General features: G+C 39.1%; 1 long non-coding RNA gene across 1 annotated transcript; it reads right to left on the reverse strand.

Moving 5' to 3' along the window:
- Nucleotides 1-6,428: 6,428 nt before the first annotated feature.
- On the reverse strand, nt 6,429-17,470 carry LOC114095150 (uncharacterized). The gene is made up of 3 exons (XR_003583204.3): nt 17,218-17,470; nt 16,833-16,885; nt 6,429-7,008 (listed from the first exon to the last, which is right to left on the reverse strand). It is a non-coding gene; the product is annotated as an uncharacterized lncRNA (long non-coding RNA).
- Nucleotides 17,471-18,576: the final 1,106 nt, after the last annotated feature.

Genomic DNA, 18,576 nt, shown 5'->3' on the forward strand with positions numbered 1-18,576 from the left:
TGAGAGCCAGGTTTCCCATTGTTAGAGAAGAGAGTTATCATTCGAATGTGGGAAGAAGGGGTCTCAAGTATGTGTATTTGTGAACCTATTAAGTATATTTGCTAACACAGGACAAATGAATGTAGCTGAAGGTTTCTTGGAGTTTGTGCTTATAGAATATATCCTACCAAGCATGTTGAGTCAATAGTTCCACAGTCACTTGAAATATTTCTTCTCTATATGGCTCATTTGTTTCAATTTTTCAAATACTTTAGAAATGTTCATTTTTAACTTATGTAAACATGGTCCCAATGTCAAGACCATAAGACAGTACATTTTCAGGAAGGTCTAGTTCAACATCCCTATTCCATACAACTCCCTCTGTTTTCTTCCCTAACTACTTTTGATTTTATACTTCCCTTTTTTCTTTTTGCAAGTAGAAGCCAACACACAACTCCTTTTTTTAAAAAAGAGAGAAAGTTTGCCTACTAATCACATTGCCCTTCACTTAAAAATATAGATTGATAGTCTCCAGATCCATCCATTCACTGACAAACTAAAAAGAACCAATTAAAATGTGTGTGTGTGTGCGTGCGTGTGTGTGTACATGTATGTATTGAGCATCTCTGAGTCAAAAATCAAAAGCTTTTTGAGTGTTGATATATGTTCAAAAGTTGTATTTTGTAGCATTTTGGATTTACAGATTAGAGATGCTCAGCCATTAAAGTCTAGGCATGTATTCCAAAATCTGAAACATTTCTGATCCCAAGCATATTGGACAAGTAATCTAGAACCTATATGTCCCTAGCAGTAAAGTATATTTCTAATCCCTTTTCAGAAGTATAGATTCCCCTCAATTATTTGGACGTAACAAAGTTTATTTGACCACTTCTTCACCACTGGATATTGTAGAAATAAATGTTCAGTGGTTTTTTTCCCCCAGATTTTTGCTATTACACATAATACTATATTGAATTATCTTGCACAAATGGAATTTTATATTTCGGCCTGCACATCTCTAGGAAGGAATCCTACATGTGAGATTGCTAGGTAGGTAGTGTACTTGGAAATACTTCTAGATACTGTCAAATTCCCTTCCACAGATTTACCATTTTTTTGTTACCACCAACAATTTTAGGATATCTGTTTTATCACAGTCTACCAAGAAAACAGGTTGTCAAATTTTAGATACTGCTGCCAAGTTCCAGAAGAAAATTGGTATCTCCTTTATGCAAAGTTGAGTATCTTCTTAGTATGCTGGAGTTGTGGTCATTTTTCTGTAAATTTATTCATGTCTTTTGCCCATTTTCCTTTTGGATTGCTATTTTTCTCAATTTTTGGAAGGTCTTTGCAAATTAGGAATATTTTATTTAAATTGATATATTTCCCATAATTTATCTTTTTTTTTTGCTTTTGTTACTATCATACTTGCAGAAATTTTTTATTTAATCAAATTGATTAATTTTCCTTATTCTAAACATTGAATCATGGTCTGGAGTTTTTTTTCATTTCCAGATTACAAAAGAATTTATCCATACTTTCTTTTCTGCTAGTACTTATATGGTTTCATTTTAGATTTCCAGATTAGAGATGCTCAGCCATTAAAGTCTAGGTATATATTACAGTCTGGTCTCTTACAAAGCCACTGGCATTAAATTATAGGGTCCACCCTGATGACCTCATCTAATCCTAATCAATCTGCAAAACCACCAGGAGCAGCAGGGGTACAAACCTGTGTTCCTAGCTACTCTGGAGGTGGAGGTGCACATCAGCCATTAAGTCTAGGCATATAATCCATTTACATTTAGGTCTTTGATTCATTTGAAATTCTTTTAGAGTTTGCATAATGAATTCAAATCTGCCTCTGGCATAGAGATTTTTTTTTTTTTCTCCCCTGCAAGGTACTGGGGATTGAACCCAGGGGCACTTAACCACTCAGCTGTATCCCCAGCCCAGGGTCTTACTGAGTTGTCCAGACTGGCCTTGATCTTGGGATCCTCCTCCTTTAGCCTTCTAAGTAGCTGGGATTACAGATGTTCGCCATGGTGCCCAGCTTAGTATTTTGTTTTAATTTTGGTAAGATTGACTCTCTTTTTTTTTCTTTGCAGGGATTCTGTCTTCCTTTGTTTATTCATGTTTATAAAGTAAGTTCATAATTAGCTTGTCTAACTTGAAAAATTTAATATTTTTATTGATACCACATTAAATTTAACTTGGGGAGAACTGACATATACTTAAGATGAAAAATCTTATTATCTGAGAACATGATACATCTTTCCATTTGTACAGTTCTGCTTTTTTGCCTTTCAAGAGAATGTTTTTGCATTTTTATGCAAGTTTTTTATTTTTTTGGTTGAGACAGTTTCTAACTATGCTACCCAGACTGCTCTCAAACTCTTGAGCTCAAACAGTCCTCCCACCTCCACTTCTAGAGTAGCTAGGAACACAGGTTTGTACCCCTGTTGCTCCTGGCAGTTTTGCAGATTGATTAGGATTAGATGAGGTCATCAGGGTGGACCCCTATAATTTAATACATGTGGCTTTGTAAGAGATCAGACATACTCATAAGGAATTATCCATACATACTCATAAGGAATTATCATACTCATAAGGAATTATCCATTCTCCTCTGATTATTTTTAATATACTTAATTTTTATCAAATGTCTTTTAGTATCTAAAAAAAACCAGCAATTTCCCTTCTAAGCTCTATTACTCTGAAGAATTATATTAATGGATCTACTAATATTGAACTACCCTTGCATTCCTGGAATAAACAACACTTAGTCCCTGTTAACACCCAGGGTGGCCTAGATTAAGGTGTGGTAACAAATAGCCCCCAACCTTAGGAGCTTACAAGCATTTATTTCTTGTTCATGCTACATGTCATACAGTGGGTCAGCTGTTCCTGAACTCAAGGCCTTTGAGTAGCTGCCATCTGAAACATTACCTATTAAGGAAGAAGGAAAAGATGATATTATGAACCAAGGGTTCTCCCTTAACTTTTGCTTAGAAATCATGTCACTTCTACTCACAGAACAAATTACATGTCACACCTATAAGTTCAACAAGGCAGGGATGTATAATCCTCCACAGGAATGAGCAATGCAAAGAAGAAGAACCAGAATATTCTGTGAAAAACAATACAGTGTACCACTTATATGTCATTGGGCTTTAATATTTTATTTAGAATTCTTCCATCAACTTTCATAGGGGAAATCACTCTGTTTATATAGTTTCTCACTTGGTAAAAATAACTTGGACATAAAAGTAAGACTGCAAGGTAATTGACACATAGTAACTAATGTTAAGTATTTTGCCAGGCCCAGTGGCATGCCTGTAATCCCAGCAGCTCAGGAGGCTGAGGCAGGAGGACCAGCAAAAGCGAGACACTAAGCAACTCAGTGACACCCTGTCTGTAAATAAAATACAAAACAGGGCTGGGGAGGTAGTGCCCCTGACTTAAATCCCCAGTACACCCCCTCCAAAAAAAGTATCTTGATGGCTTATTGTTGAATAATAATAAAAGCCTTTTGATATTATACTACATCTAAATTAAAATATTTTCCTTTTAAAAAAAAAAAAAAAAAAAGTCCCTTTGGAAAATTTCTCCTGGAAAGAAGAGGGGAAATTTAGGAATGAAAAATACCTTCTCCTGAAAAGCGAAATTTCACTGACCTGCACCCAACATGTGTCTTAGGAGTATGTTTTTAATATTTGTCACTTGCCACTTTCCTACCCTGGCTGGTAAAATGTGAGTTTCTCCGCACACATTCCAGACAGTACTTTCTACTGAGCAACTGTGCTAAAGTTGGCCAAAGGACATGCCTGAACGGAGCAGCTTACTAAAGAGGCAAGAATCTTCCTGTGGGAGTAGCCTGGAGGTTTTCCTATCAGCCTCTGCCCCCTGAAATCCCCCACCCTACCAAGTCTATGAGCCTCCTGTGTAAACAGCAGCTTTTGCCTGGGCATCCAACAAGCAAACATTGCCTCACCTGTAAGGCAGGCGATTTGTTAATGTTTATTCATATTTTTCATATAGATAAACCAAACTGAAAACAAGTAGTCCAATGGCCTAAGGCCACTTCCAGAGCTGCTTGCTTCCTCAAAGTCCCCTGGAGCACTGCTGCTTGAGTTTTTCCTTACCTTTCCCATAGCAAAGGACACCATGCATCAAGTTCTGGCTGTTTCCCATATAAGTAATTTAGTTCAGCTTCATCTTTGGTATATAACTTTACCAAAACTGGGCATAATAAAACCCTGTCTTAAGGTATTATCAAGTCCCTGGGTTAGTGAATAGAGAATATTCACTAATATTCACCTAATATTTGGAGGCGAAAGCCAGCTAATTCTAGAAAATGGAAACAAATGACAATGAAATTTGTGATAGTTATCTGAGTTCTACAGGTCCTGTTAGTACACATTCAGCACATTTCAGTCTCTGAAATCTTTATTAACAGTTAATAGAATACTTACTCCAAAATCTCTGACAGACACAAACTACATTCAAATGTTAACACTGGCATTCACATTATGGCCAACCTACCTTCCCAGCCTTTTCTTTTACTTTATCTACAGCTAACCTAAACACTGGCCAAACTGGAAGTCTTTCTTCTGAGACATAGCTCCTGCCTGCCTCCGTGGGTGGTTTGTGTGTGTGTGTGTGTGTGTTTTTTTGTGGGTTTTTTAATATTTATTTTTTAGCTTTAGGTGGACACAATATCTTTATTTTTATGTGGTGCTGAGGATCGAACCCAGTACCTCACGCATGCCAGGCAAGCATGCTACCACTTGAGCCACATCCCCAGCCCTCCTTGGGCGTTTTTGTTCTTGCTGTTTTTCCCAGCGGAAGGCATTCTCCATCATGTCTGCTTATCAAAACCTATAAGAGTTCAAGGCCAATTGGGACACTGTTCCACACATCTATAATTCTGACAGTTCTCGAAAGCTCTTTCTCCAGTCTGGGCTCTTTTTAATGGGATATGCTAGGGGCACTTGTTCCAACTGGGCTCATGGCAAAAAGTCACCTTCTCCTCTAATGACAATATGCATTATCCAAGACATCATCCACGTAGTTAATGGGAGTCAAGACTGAGTCACGGTGATTACAGGATATACAGGAAGTATAACACACATCATTGCTATCCTTAAAGAACAGGAAAGACAATGTCTACTACAATGACCAAGTTTCAGCTTGTTCAGAATTACCCACAAAGATGCTATATACATAAATGGAAGTGAACTTGAAAAAATACCTGGTGGGGCGTGGTGGTGCACACAAGTAATTCCAGGTACTTTGGAGGCTGAGGCAGGAGGTTTGAAAGTTTGAGCCAGCCTGAGCAACTCAGTGAAACACTGTCTCAAAATTTAAAATATTAAAAAGGCCAGGGTATAGCTTAGAGAGCACTTGCCTAGTATATGCAGGTCCCTGAGATCAATTCCCAGCACCAAAAAATTACCAAAAATAAAAGCCAAAGATGGTAACTCTCAAGTAGAAATAGTAGTTTTTCACTATTTCCTGTCATTTGGATTAAAAAGCCTCTTCATTGAGTCAAATTGTACACAAACAAAAACTGTCACTTGCTTTTACTTCAGGCCCACCCCATTTTACTATGCTTTGGCCGTAGCAGTGAAACAAAAAAACCCTAACATACACGGAAAGGAAGTAAAAGTTGTCAAAGAAGTGTCAGATCTGAAGCAATACATAATCTGACATATACACAATAGTATGTAATTGTTAAAGAATAAAGGGGCACCAAAATCTGTGTACAGTGAGCTATTATTTTAAAAGACTTTGGAGGTTGTAATACTTAGCAATGAACACACTTGCTCTCAGAGAAACAGAATGATTTTTCACTGTATAAACAAAGAACATTAAGTGTATTTTTAAGGCACAAACTCTAGAATAGAATGATTAAACATCTCATACTCTACTGGCATGTTTTTTTTTTTTTTCCCTGACAAGTTTTTTCTCCAAAGAATATTAAGAATGCAAGAAAGATCGTATGAATATCCCTCACTGTAGACAATTACAATTATATTATGCCTCATAATACTAAGAAGGTTAAATGGGCCTTTTCAAAGCAAACATACCATAACTTCTGTTTTTGTAAATTCTGATTCTCAGAAGGAAAATCTTTTAAAGCTTCACAATATCGTTTCTTGTATAGCTAATACTAGCTAAGAATACAATGCTCTAATATGTGGTTAAATGGCTTGGAAAGCAGAAGGTTAAGGACCTACTAGCTTTAAACTCACTTTTCCACAATAATTTTATACATATTTATGTACATACATAAGCTTTCAAACTTTTGGGATGTTTTGGTATTAAAGCAATTTTACAAATCTTTAATCAGACACACAGTCGGGAACTGAAATAAAAACAAGAAGGAAAAAAAAAAAAGCAAACACAAATTTCCAAAATGATTTTGAGAATGCCCACAAGCTACATAACTACTAACATGAATTCAGGGTAGAATGACCAAAACAAAAGTACCTGGTCTTTTCTCAGCAGTCTAATGCCAAAACTTTAAAAGCTTCTTTAATGCTAGTAAACCTTAGCCTTTTTATTGATGGAGCTAAAAATTAGGGGGAAGGGGTGGGGAGAGGAAAAGAAATGAGAACCAACAGAGATCAACATTTTATTATTAATACTCATTCCTTTTATCTTATGCTTTGCTTTTATATAAATACAGACCACTTAAATAAATTACCTTATAAACTTATAATAAAAATATTTTGATTTAGTTTAAAAACCACAATAGCATTTGTTTGTGGTCAAATTAGAATTATACCCGCATTACCATATGCCCACACCTAGAGCCAAGAGAACTGGCTCACAGGAGTGTCTGCACGCAGATGGCTGTCATTCCTGGTGAGCACATGGTGGAGATGAGAGAGGCCAAACTTGAAGAATGCTGTCATTCTAATCACTTTTACTCCATTTTTTTACTATATCTTCTCTCTGACCACGAACACAGGAATCTTCTGCCCATCCTTGGGCTCCAAGACAACCTCCTGAAGTTGCCACCTAAAAAGCCAAAAGGATTGTCTCTTTAATCTACAAATCAGAAGCAAAATACGTGGTCCAAAAGTAATGGAGAAGGGATCAGTGTTAAGAATAATAATGTCTTGGGCTGGGATTATGGCTCAGTGGTAGAGCGCTTGCCTAGCACAGGCAAGGCCCTGGGTTCGATCCTCAGCACTATGTAAAAATAAATAAGTAAAACAGAGATATTGTGTCCAACTACAACTAAAAAAATAAAAGAACATGATTTTAAAAAGAAGAAGAATGTCAACATTTTTAAAACATAATTTTACATCTGTGCTGTGTTAACATCATGTTTTAACATTCTGCACTAGGCTCTCATTATTTAATCAAGGCAGGTTTATGGATCACTGACTGACAGGTGAATGGAAGGGGCATCAGGAAGGAGAGGGAGCAGCTTATTTCCCATTTCCTAATTCACATCAACCTTCAATTCCTGGCCTGGAATCCAGCCAGCTCCTCCACTAATCCCAGGCTCAGAGGTCAATGAGCCCAGGGTGAGGTAGGTGGGGGCTGCCTTAGGGCTGCCTGTTCCTTTTGTCCTCAGGAATTAAAACACATCCTGGCTAAACAGCAAACATCTCTGAGAGAGGCTTCCCGTGGGGGAAGTGAGTGGATGTAGCTATTGGCAACCAGACAAGAAAAGCCAATTAACTGGGTGGAGGGCTTATGCTGAGAATGTGATGAATAATTTTGGATTAGGACTCCATGCCTTTATTCGCTTATAATGACTGAGGCAGCAGAGTTAGAAGCTGGAACACAGCATCAAATTATTGTAGACTAAACCACTATAACTATCAAAACTAATTCTTATTACTGCCATCATTTAGCGACAAATGAATCAGGGTTGGTTTTTTTGTTGTGGTTTTTTTTTTGTTTGTTTGTTTGTTTGTTTTTTGTTTTGTTTTCCATCAGGAGATTCTCTACTCCCCAACATCCTACCACTTTCCCATAACACCTTTGAAAGAGGGCAACTCTGGGTGATCCGGTGTAGAGATGGCCCTCTGACTTGGATCCAAAAACAGGAATTTTCAACAGTGGGTGTAAATTGTCAGAGAGGAGAAATGCAATTTGAGACATCATTATCATCTCAAAACTATCAAAACAGGGCTTCCTAGAGCCAGGTCTATAAAATCCAATGATTAGCTGCAGAATCAAGTTGTTTTCCAACAGCCCATCTGGAGAATCCAACTGTTTTTCCAAATGTTCTGCCCTCTTTACATGTTTTGGTGAGGTCAATGGCAGACCTTTCATTTGGCAAAAAAAAAAGTTTTTATACATCAAAATAATAAGATGAATTCATAAACAAAAATACAGCTAAGTGAATAGGCTTGGGATAAACAAGTAGATCAAAACGCTAAATGCGGACTACAAATAGCAGCTATTGGGTGTTCACAGTATAAGTTCTATCTTTTCTGAATGTTTGAAAATTTCTATACTAAAATAGGGAAGAAATAAGATAAAAATGAAATCCACTGTTAAACAGAGAAACTATTACCAGCAAATTTTGACCTGGACCATAAAGAACAGGCTTTAAGGAAAAAGAACTGTTGGACATCCACAGGGTCTGCATCTGGGAATTCAACCAACAGAGGATCAAAAATATTTTAAAAAATGCACAGACTTAAGCTGGAGATGTGGCTCAAGCTGTAACATGCTCTCCTGGCATGTACCGGGTGCTAGGTTTGATCCTCAGCACCACATAAAATAAAATAAAGATGTTGTGTTCACTGAAAACTAAAAAATAAATATTAAAAAAAATTCTCTCTCCCCCCCACCTCTAAAAAAAAAAAAATGTACAGACTTGCAGGCTGGGGTTATGGCTCAGTGGTAGAGTGCTTGCCTAGCATTGGAGAGGCACTGGGTTCAATCCCCAGCACCACATAAAAATAAAAACAAATAAAATAAAGGTATTGTGTCCATCTACAACTACAAAAAAAAATTTTTTAAATGAACAGACTTGGGCTGGGGTGTGACTCAGTGGTAGAGCACTTACCTAGCAAGTGTGAGGCACTGAGTTTGATCCTTAGCATCACATAAAAATAAATAAAATAAAGGTATTTTTTTTAAATACACAGAGTTTTGTCATTTCCTAAACAATAAGTATGACATTTATTTACACACTGTTTACATTGTGCTAGTTATAGGTAATCTATTGACAATTTAAAGTAAATGAAAGGGTGTGCATAGTTTATATCCAAATACAGCTAATCCTTGAACAACAAATGTTTGTGCAGTGGAGGTCACTCATATTTGGGCTATTATTTTGGAGAGATCTTTGACAATTAAAACAACTTGTAGAAGCTAATAAACTCCGTAGCTTAGAAATATTTTTTAAAATTAAGAAAAACATGTCATGAGTGCATAAAATATATGCAAATAGTCTATTTTATAATTTACTACCATAAAATATACACAGATATATTATAAAAAGTTAGAATCTATGGGCTAGGGATTTAGCTGAGTGGTAAAATGCTTACTAACATGCACATGGCCCTGGCTTGATCCCTAGCAGCACTCCCCACAAAAGTTAAAATTTATCAAAACTTATACAAACAGACCTGTACATGGTGCCATTTGCAGTTCAGAGAAATGTAAACAGTTGTAAAGACATAGTATTAAATCAACTGCATAAAATTAACTATAGTACTAGACTACTGTAATAATTTTTGTGGCTACCGCCTCTTGCTGTTGCAGTGAGCTTCATGTTGCAAATATCTGCTTAAAATGCCCTATGATGCTAATCATCTCCATGTGAATGGTCTCTGTCCAGTAAATTGCATATTGCAGTAAAAAGTGATACCACAAGGTTTTGAGCATTTTCACCAAATATAATACATACAACATATAAAATATATGTTAAATTGACTAGGTTATTGATAAAGCTTCCAGGCAACAGCAATAAAGTTTTGGGGGTGTCAAAAGTTATATGTGGATTTGTGACTGCATAGGGACCCTAACCTCTATGTTGTTTATTGGTCAACTATATCACACCATTTTATATAATGAACTTTAACATCTGCAGATTTAGGTATTTTGGCAGGGTGTAGAGGGAAGTCATGGAGCCAATCCCCTGTGGATACTGAGGGATGACTTTACTTTTATCATAACACTGTAGTATGAGTTTCTTTTGTAGTTAAAACATTCCATTAAAGCTATTTCCATTAAAAACAATAAAAAACATTGCAATGGTACATGTCTGTAATCCTAACAATTTGGGAGGCTAAAGCAGGAGGATCATAAGTTTGAGGCCAGCCTGGGCAGGTTAGAGAGACCCTGTCTCAAAATAAAAAATGGGCTGTGGTGTACCTCAGTGGTAAAATGATAAAGTAAGCCTGGGTTCAATCCCCTGTACCACAAAAAACAACAATACAAATAGCTGGGGATGGTGGTGCTTGCCTGTAATCCCAGCTACTTGGAAGGTATACATAAGAGGATCACAAGTTCCAGAACAACATGCACAACTTTAGTGAGACCCTGTCTCAAAGAAAAAAAGGGATGGGTATTTAGCTCAGTGGTACAGCACTTGCCTAGCCCTGGGTAAAATCCTCAGCACCACAAAAAAAAAAAAAAAAAAAACATAAAGTAGGTCAGATCATCTCACTCTTATCCTCAGAATACTTAACAGGTTTCTGCTGCCAAAATCAAGTGTGCACACCTTACTTGATGTTTCAGCTCTTCACTTGCCGCTACCCGTCCTATTCTCAGCAACCCATGCCTTCATAGCAAGGGGACACTGATACAACACACCAATGACATGCCTTCATATGCACACTGCTCCTTGTCTGACATTCTTTTTCCACCTTTCAAAACCTCCACAACAATCCCTAGGTCCTCTAACTGCTCCCACTCCGGCCCTGTATCTCAGCAGCAGTGTTTCTTTCACCCTGTCTTATTCTAGAATGTGAACCTGTGACTTCCCCAAGTGCCTTCCACATGTCTGCATGTCTGTATGTCTGCTTCTCCATGTAGGTTAAAATCATTCCTCCGACCAGAGCATGAACTCAAATGTATTTGTTAAACAGAAGAACAAATATATTTTATTTTCAAGTGAGTTTTTACCAAGCTGAACTACACAAAAAGTAAGATTTAGATCAAAAGAATGGATAAGCATTATGGAAGCAATGTAAATAAACTTTAAAGGTTAAAGAGCTGGTTACATCTGAATGAGGGCTAATATAGATATAGTTTAAATTCAAAACCAAAGTTGTGGCAAACCACTACTGATCATTCTCTACCTTCAGTCTATGATGGCACCGTTAGCACACCTGCTATATCCCTACCACATCACTTCTTCCAGAGAAGAAGAAAAAATGTAGAAAATAAATTAGTCCACAATAAATCAAAAATATATTTTACATAAATATAATATTTAAAATCCAATATTTAAAATAAAAACTTTTTTTAAGGTGCTAAGCCTAATGGCCATCTTACTTAGTGAACTTTGCCATGCCAGACCCTTAACTCCAGCTTCCTTTATAAGCCTCTTTCCAGGTGACACAGTTCCCGCCTCTCCCTCTTCCTAACCCCGCCTCTCCCTCTTCCTAACCTGTTCATAGAGAGAGCCTATTACCCAGGCAACAGTAATGTCCACAAAGTTGTGCTTGCTGGGGGGCTGGAGGTAGTGAACATGGAGGGGAGTGCTCAGAGAGCTTCCAGTACCTCAGGGTGACTGTGTAGCTGCTCCAACGGCATTTGATAAAATGAAGCCCTGGAAAAACCTTCTAGATAGGAAAGACACATGTTATTTTTTTCTTTCTTAAACTTGGTCAGACAGAATATCTCTGTAGAAAGTTAAATAATACAACTGATAGAATGGAAACGGAAATGTGAAATTTGAAGATGGAAGAATAATTAGGGACCATATACTCTAAACTGTCCATTTTACATACTCAAAAGGCGATATTTACAGAGATGTGCAAGGTCATCTGAACCTTTCTATGCCTTGACTTCTTCTCTCCCTCACCTCATTCACTGCCTCATTTCCCTTCAACTAAGGGGTTTGATCAGCTCTTCTTTAAGTTTCTTCTCAGTTCTCAAGTCCTATGATTCTGTAACTTGCTCAAAGTGACACAGTTCCGGAAAACAGGGTCCCAAATCTGTAATAGCTGGTTTCCAAATATTGCTGCTTCCACTAAAATGAGCTATAAAGTAGACCACAATATTCACAACAAAAACCTTGGGCCAAGATATGGCATGGAAATGCTCATTTGTCAAGTTTACAGACTTGAGCCAACATTTCAAGCAGAACTGCTCTAACACTCAGGAACCCTTCTTAGCCAGAAGGTACTGGGAACCTTCAGAAGCATCTCCCCGAAGGGATAAAGTGCGAAGAAGGAAGAGAGCAATTGTAGGCTTCCTAAGTAGGGTGTTTGGTTTGGCAACAAGAAAGAACTTTCCTCCGATAAGTTCAACCACAGTAATGAAGGAGGCATGAGCATGGAGAGGCCAAAGATTATACCCCTGCTGCTGCTTCCCAGGAATGGAGCTTCAAGCATGACCAAGGCGCCAGCCATATTAGCAAAAGGAATAGCAGAGGCTTCATGCAGAAAACTAGTCTTTTTTTTAATATTTATTTTTTAGGTGTACTTGGACACAATACCTTTATTTTATTTATTTTTATATGGTGCTGAGGATCGAACCCAGGGCCTCGCACATGCTAGACGAGCGCTCTGCTGCTGAGCCACAACCCTGGCCCCAGACAGCTAGTCTTTACTGAGTGATTCCTATGGTGAGAAACTGTTCTCAACATTTCATATTTTCATAATCCTCTATATCTCTACTCACAGGTTCTACAACTCAATTACTTCTCACAACCATTTTATTCATACTGATATTGCTCTTCATTACACAGAGAATGTAACTAAGCCCAGGGAAGTTTCCCCTGTAAAGCTGCACAGCTAGTCAAGAGCTGGATCTGGGATTCAACCAGGGTAGCTAGGAGCCCAGACCTCACTACCCAGCTGGGCTCCATTAGCCAACTCCAGCTTCCTAAGGGGGAGAGACTGTCCCATCAGAAGGCTGAAACCTGACCGGAAAATGCACCCATTCCTGTTGAGTCCTGCCCCCATTCTTTAGGCAGAGGGGAGAGGAGGCCAAGTTATGTTACAGTCTGAATCATTCCTGGGCTCATCTCGGGCCACCTCCAGACTCAGGGACTTGACCAACTTTGCAGACAGGTAAAGAATGGGTGGAGAAGACACTGTGCCCTGTGTGCTTGTCTGCTGGTGACACACTCACGCCCTGTAAAGAAGTGAAAAGCTGCAGAGTCAGATTGAGAAGCCAAGCTGGGAGGAATAAAGCAGCATCAAAACAGTCAGTCCAGGACAAAAATGCTACTGCTTTGCCTCGAGTAGCATTGAAATGACCTTAAATGTCTTGGCTGCTGAGGATAATTGTGGCCTGTCTTTACAAATTCAAATTTGGGTGCAGTGAGGCTGGAAGCTGCATCTATCAGGATTTTGCCTCTGTTGGGATTTTGCCATCCTGGACTCTGTTTTATTTCCTGCTCCTGCCAGCATATCTTACTCAAGATCCCCTCCTCCACTCAGTCAACAGCAGAGAATGGCAGGGCCAGCAGCCTGGCCACACTGGAGAAGTAGCCACAGTTTTCCCCACCTGTGAACCATCTGGTCTTCCTCTTCTCTCTGTTCTTTCTTTATATAATCTCAGAAATCTTGATGGATGCCCTGTGTGTGCACTGAAGTGAAAGCCTATCTTACTTTGCAAGGCTTCTTATGCAAATGAATCCTAGTCCTTTTATTTGTACTGTGGCTCCTGGAAAAAGGAGGATTATAGGATAAGAAGCAAGCTTTAGCCAATGTAATGGTGGACTGGCTTCTAAAATTGTCCTCTCCTCCTTTCTCTAATCGGCCCGAAAGCATCTCAAGTATTTCCTTTGATAGAGGAGCAGGACCACCAGAACTAGGAAGCCATGCCTCAGGCAGCTCCCTGGATACTTATTTTGTATAAGGTAATAAAAAAGAGGACAGGTCCCTGCCCTCAACACACTGGTGTAAAGGAACATTTTTTCCCAGAGGCTTTGGGCATCCTGCTTCCTGGAGACTTAAAAACAAAAGATACAAATTTATTATAAGATTCTGTTCTGTGCCAAGAGCCTCTGCCTGGATTGGGCCCCACAGGAAAAGGGAGAGCTAAAAGGAGAAGCCAGCAAGGATGCAAGGTCACCCCCACACCCCCCTTGGCTTCCTTCTGAATGCCAGAGCCAGTTCTGGAGCCAAAGTTAAGTGCCCTCCCGAGGGTGCCCTCCCGAGGGTGGCCCTCATCCAGAACCCAGCCATGGGGGCGCCCTGCCATCCCCACCCAGCCAAGTACAGAGTAGGCATTCAGCCTCACCATGCTGACAGACAGAACCTGGCCTGTGTGCCAACCCCAGCACAGCCAGGAAGTACAACCACTTTGTCTCAGGCCCACTGGTAAACAGGAAGCTTATCCTTTTGTGGCACTAGCTGGTCTTGTAAGGCTTCAAATGGGCCAGAGCTGTCACTGGCTTCTTTCTTTCATTTTTTTTTTAAATGCCCCACCCCCCTGGATGAGGAAACTTTGGTTCTGACTTTTGGGCTGAGTACACAGATGGAGTGGTGCCAGCTTAGCAAATACAGACATAAGATCCACCCTGGCATTAACTCCTGTCCCCAGAAGGCCTGGGTGGGGCTGGGAACAGCACGTGGGCCTTGATGGAGCCAATTCTCTTCCTTTTGGTAACCATGTAATCACTGATCACCCCAGCCTGAGCCTTGAGCCTTTCTGGAAAGCTATAGAGGATACCTGGCATTAAAACAGAAGGAGGGCTGGGGTTGTGGCTCAGTTGTAGAGTGCTCGCCTAGAACGTGTGAGACCCTGGGTTCGATCCTCAGCACCACATAAAAATAAATAAGTAAAACAAAGGTATTGTGTCCAACTACAACTAAAAAATAAAAAATAAATAAAATTAAAAAACAGAATGAGACAATGACTATAGGGAACAGGACAGGACAATTCAAAAGCCTATAGGGTCAGACAGATCACATTCAGGAGATCAGATACTGCAAAACTGAGGCCCACCCAACCCATCCAAGAAGACAGCTTTTACCTGGCTCTACGTGACTGTGGCTATGTGGGCCAAGTCTCAATGAATCTTTACATTTTTCAAAAGGTGCCAGGAATCAGTTCTTTTATGTGAAACTGCCTGAATTCTAAATGTTGACAACCACCACCACCAACAACAACAACAACAAAGACCTAACAAAATACACTTGTGGGTCAAATCTTTCTGTGGGCTTTTGGTTTCCTTTGGCTGCCAGGGCACCCTTACCCTAGGTGAGATTTAGGGAAATCACTCTTTGTCTTGGCTGACATTTCTTCAAAAAGGAAGGTGATTTTAGATAGAGATGGAAATGCCAGCTTTAGATAAAGAAAACGAAAACTCATAAGTATGTGTGCCTCCATAGGAAGATTTAATCTTAAAATTAATTGTTCTTCTTTAGGAAACAAAGTCTTTGATGTGACTTAAAGAGGTTAGAGGCACTGCAGCACAGGACTAGGTATAATGCTAGATCTGTGTCCATGCCCTCCACCCCCATTCTACTGGGGATTGAACCCAGGGGTACTCTACCACTGATCTATATCCTCAGACCCTTTTATTTTTTACTTTGAGAAAGGATCTTACTAAATTGCCCAGGTTGGCCTCAAACTTACAGTCCTGGTTCAGCCTCCTGAGTCACTGGGATTATAGGCATGCACCACTGCACCTGGCTCTGGCTAGATATGTAAAGCAGGCTGAACACATTTTCACAATTTCTTCCACCTTCCAGAATATGGAGAGTAATAACTGTCTACCTATCACTTCTGAAACCCTAAAGGTAAATGAATCCATAGACATCCTGTTGGAGAAATTCATCATGAGGATATTCTTTCTGAGAACTGATAATTAAACATGTCCTCGGATGGGGCTAGAATTGACTAGTTCTATAAAGAATCATAAATTGAACAAATTAGAGAGGATAAAGTTTTAGATCATCTTTGTATTATTTACTAGTATGCTGTTGTGTTCAACTAAGAAAAGGCTACTGAAACTCCAGACAGATATATATGCTGAACTTTGGCCGAGTGTTGTATAGTATGTAAGAATATTTACTGAAGTTGAGTGTAAAGTCAATTACAGTAATGTCATCTGGGAAAGGCCATTTAGTTCTCATAATGAAAATGGTCAGAGCATCTCCAAAGAATGTATTAGTCAGACTTTGCTTAATCTGAAGAGAACTCAACTGGGTGGAGCCGCCGGATTGAGGTCCACCAAGCTTTCCACTGTGCCACAGTTTGTGAAAGCCAGCTAAGACACCAGGGAAAAATATATCTGAAACAAGGCAGAAAACCTCCACCCAACTCTCATGTGAAGTTACAGCCACAAGTGAACACTAAAGATAGGAAGAAACCCACAGCTATTCGATGAGTGACTTTTGTTTACAGTCTAACGAATAATGCCCTGGTGGGTTCTGATGGAGAACTTTGCCCCCAGAACATCCCATTACCTTTTCTTTTCTTTCTTTTTACTTTTTTAATTTTTTTAGTTGTAAATGGACACAATATCTTTATTTTATTTATTTATTTTCATGTGGTGCTGAGGATCGAACCCAGGGCCTCCTACGTGCCAGGCGAGCACTCTACTACTGAGCCACAATCCCAGCCCGGACACAATGTCTTTTTATGTATTTATTTTTATGTGGTGCTGAGGATGGAACCCAGTGCCTCACACCTGTGAAGCTAGCATTGGACCACTGAGCTACAGCCCCAGCACACCCCATTACCTTTTGCTATTTTGTAGCACAACTCTCTTGAAAATCCTCAAAGGAACATCGCCCTGCAATGAAAAAAGATTTTATATTAAAATCATGTTTTCAAACAAAATTCTCTGTGGGTTCTAGCTTCATACAGTCAAGATTATTGGGGTTGGGGTGTAGCTCAGTAGTGTTTGCCTAGCATGAGAGAGGCCCTGGGCTCAATCCCCAGCACCACCAAAAAAAAAAGAGAGAGAGAGAGATTTATTACCAGCCCAGACTTAGAACAAGAAGTTAAATTTAAACCCTAAAACAAACCTTGCCTGTAAAGGGCCCTGGTTTGTCCCATTTCTCTTCTGCCAAATTAGGAAGAAAAGAACAAAGCCTGATGGTTTCCTGTCGGTGTACTCTGTACCTTTTATTACAGCAACCAGAAAAATCAGTGTGGGCGGCCGAGGGGTACACAGCGGCAGGTGCTTTGACCACAGCACAAATGTGGGGCCAAGCAGCAGGTGGTTGGTAGAACTGAAGAAACTAGAGGTTTGCAGTATTGGCTGCAAATTAAAAACTACCTTCTTTTAAGGAGCTGGGGGAGGGAGGCGCTCAGTGGTAAAGCACTTGCCTAGCATGTGTGAAGCCTTGGGTTTGATCCCCAGCACCACAAAAAAAAAAAAAAAAAAAAAAAAATCAGCTTTTCGGGGTTAAGATGAAACAATAGTAGAGTACAGTAAACCTATACATGGACTTTAACAATATTGATAGTAACAGAAAACACATTTCTTACTATGATATACCTAAACATTTTATACAAAATAATTTATTTGATTCTCACCACCACCCCATAAAGTGTAAATCATTATCACCCCCATCTTACATGAGTAAACTGAGGCATAGAATTTAAATAATAAACCTAAACACAAATAACTGAGACTTGAACTCAAGTAGTCTGGCTCCCGGGTCTCTGCTCTGAAACACCAAGGTACGTTAAGATGTCTGATTACAGAAGTATTAGAATATGGGAGAAAAGGTATTTATAATTTATCTATGATATGAATTGTATTGCATTCTGCTGTCATTTATTTTTAAAAAATGTAATCGTATGTATAAAGCCAATTTAATGAGATGTTGGACAGAATGCTTCCACTAAAACAAAAAAAAAGATGGTTACATTGAAAAAAAATTATCTAGATTTTTTTTTGTGTGTGTGTATGTGTGTGTGTGTGTGTGTGTGCATGGGATACGTGCTGGGGATCAAACCAAGGTCCTCATACATGTTAAAGAAAAACTCTACAACTGAGCTATGCCCTAAACCCCTCAAAATATTTATAGGAATATGCTTATTATTGATCATTTCAATTCAAAAATACTCCTTTCTCAGAGCTACCAATCATGCAATCTCTTATGACCATTTTAACAGTAACACTGAAACTTCTGTATAGTGATACAGGAATTTCCAAAAATGAAAAAGGCTTCAGAACTTGCCAGCAAAACACAAGAAGCATGAGTAGGGTAGGAACTCACAGATAAAAATGAGAGCAGGAAACTGTATAACCTACCCTTACTGAGTATGTTCCATGATGATGCAAGGAGGGCCTGTGATAAGGACTCAGAGATATAATTGCTTTTGTCTGGAGAATGTGTCCTTTAGGAATGGGATACATGGTACCTAACTGCCCCAAAGCCAACTAGGGTTTTTTTTTTTCATATTTTTTTATTGGTGCCTTATATTTGTATATATTGGTGGGATTTGTTGTTACATACTCATACATGCAAA

This window comes from Marmota flaviventris, chromosome 1, assembly GCF_047511675.1.
Source record: "Marmota flaviventris isolate mMarFla1 chromosome 1, mMarFla1.hap1, whole genome shotgun sequence".
Classification (NCBI taxonomy): Eukaryota; Metazoa; Chordata; class Mammalia; order Rodentia; family Sciuridae; genus Marmota; species Marmota flaviventris.